The sequence below is a fragment of the Terrapene carolina genome, unplaced genomic scaffold (genome assembly GCF_002925995.2).
Source record: "Terrapene carolina triunguis isolate 2854851 unplaced genomic scaffold, T_m_triunguis-2.0 Scaffold35474, whole genome shotgun sequence".
Taxonomy (NCBI): domain Eukaryota; kingdom Metazoa; phylum Chordata; order Testudines; family Emydidae; genus Terrapene; species Terrapene triunguis.
The window spans coordinates 1,457-2,908 of NW_020699825.1; the positions used below are offsets into that span (position 1 = coordinate 1,457).

Here is a 1,452-nt window from a genome sequence, read left to right on the forward strand (position 1 = left end):
TGTCAGTCACTGCGCATAGATCGGGGTTCTCACCCTGGGGGTCATGAGGTTATTACAGGGGGTCGCAAGCTGTCAGCCTCCGCTCCAAACCCCGCTTTGCCTCCAGCATTTATCATGGTGTTAAATATATATATAAGAAGCGTTTTTAATTTATTAGGGGGGTCTTGCTGTATGAAAGGGGTCACCAGGACAAAAGTTTAAGAGCCACTGGCATAGAGGAATCTGTGTTGTGTGTGACCTGGTGCCATTGTGTGGCCATCTCCTTTCCCTCCTTTCGGTGAAAAGTTTTGTTATTTTGCACAGAAACTTTATGTCCTCAGGAGAGTGCCAGGACTGCGGGCTGCCTCCATGTACCACACACCCACTAGAAAGTAGGGTGACCAGATGTCCCGATTTTATAGGGACAGTTTGATTTTTGGATCTTTTTCTTATAGAGGCTCCTATTGCCCCCGCACTCCCTGTCCCGATTTTTCACACTTGCTGTCTGGTCACCCTACTAGAAGGTGACAGATTAACACGTGTCATGGAGACAAGGTGGCCGTCCCTGTTAAAAATCATCTCCCTTCTTCAGCTCAGTGACAGCCTGAATTGTCCTGTATCCCGGCAGAGCCCCAGGACTGGAATCAGCAACGAACCCCTCTGTAGGTAGCAGGAACGAACACAAACGTTTGCTTTCAAAGGAGCTGTCTCCCTCCTTCTCAGGTCAGAATGGCCATTATGGTAATTTATCTCCACTACCATTTCCCTTCTCCGAGGGGAGCGATGGGGGTGGTGTCCCCTCCCCATCTTTCAGTCACTCTGGGAACCTGTCTGCTCAGAACTGACAGGTTGCTGCCTGTCCACACATCCTGCTCATTACATTTACAGAAGTGAGTCATTTTCCTAGTACATGTGACACGCGGGAGAAATTTTTTTTTGCCAGCTGCATTGGTGGTATAGTGGTGAGCATAGCTGCCTTCCAAGCAGTTGACCCGGGTTCGATTCCCGGCCAATGCAAGGATGTGTTTTTTTAACTTGTCCAAAATGGGTTTAATGTCAGTCACATTGTGTGATAATCACATTCTCAATAACCCAAATCCCAGCAGGTCACTAAACACACTGCAGGGGACAGGACTATGCAATGAGCTGTAGGACGCATCCTTGTCTTACTGGAGAAAGTAAGAAACCAGGGGAACAGGCATCTGTAGCTCATTGTCTTGTTTGCACCATGCTCAGGAGAGAACGTGCACATGTAAAGTTGTGTGACAGTTTTTGCTGCTACAGATTCTTTTGTGTTCCTGTAATAATACCACAAACCAAAGTTCAGCACCAGTGTGGACACAGGCACGTCCCTCAGAGGCAGCTGCAAATGTTACTTGTCTGCGGCTGAATCGGGCCTTTCCCCTCTTGTTTCACCAGTGCTTGGCTGGGCACTACACCCCCTGGCTGTAGGAGGCAGGGCTGGCCCAGGTG

At 48.9% G+C, this 1,452-nt stretch overlaps 1 non-coding gene across 1 annotated transcript; it reads left to right on the plus strand.

Annotated features, from left to right (window-relative positions):
* The first annotated feature begins 924 nt into the window (after positions 1-924).
* TRNAG-UCC lies at positions 925-996 on the plus strand. The gene has a single exon. It is a non-coding gene; the product is annotated as a tRNA-Gly (tRNA).
* The last annotated feature ends 456 nt before the right edge of the window (positions 997-1,452 follow it).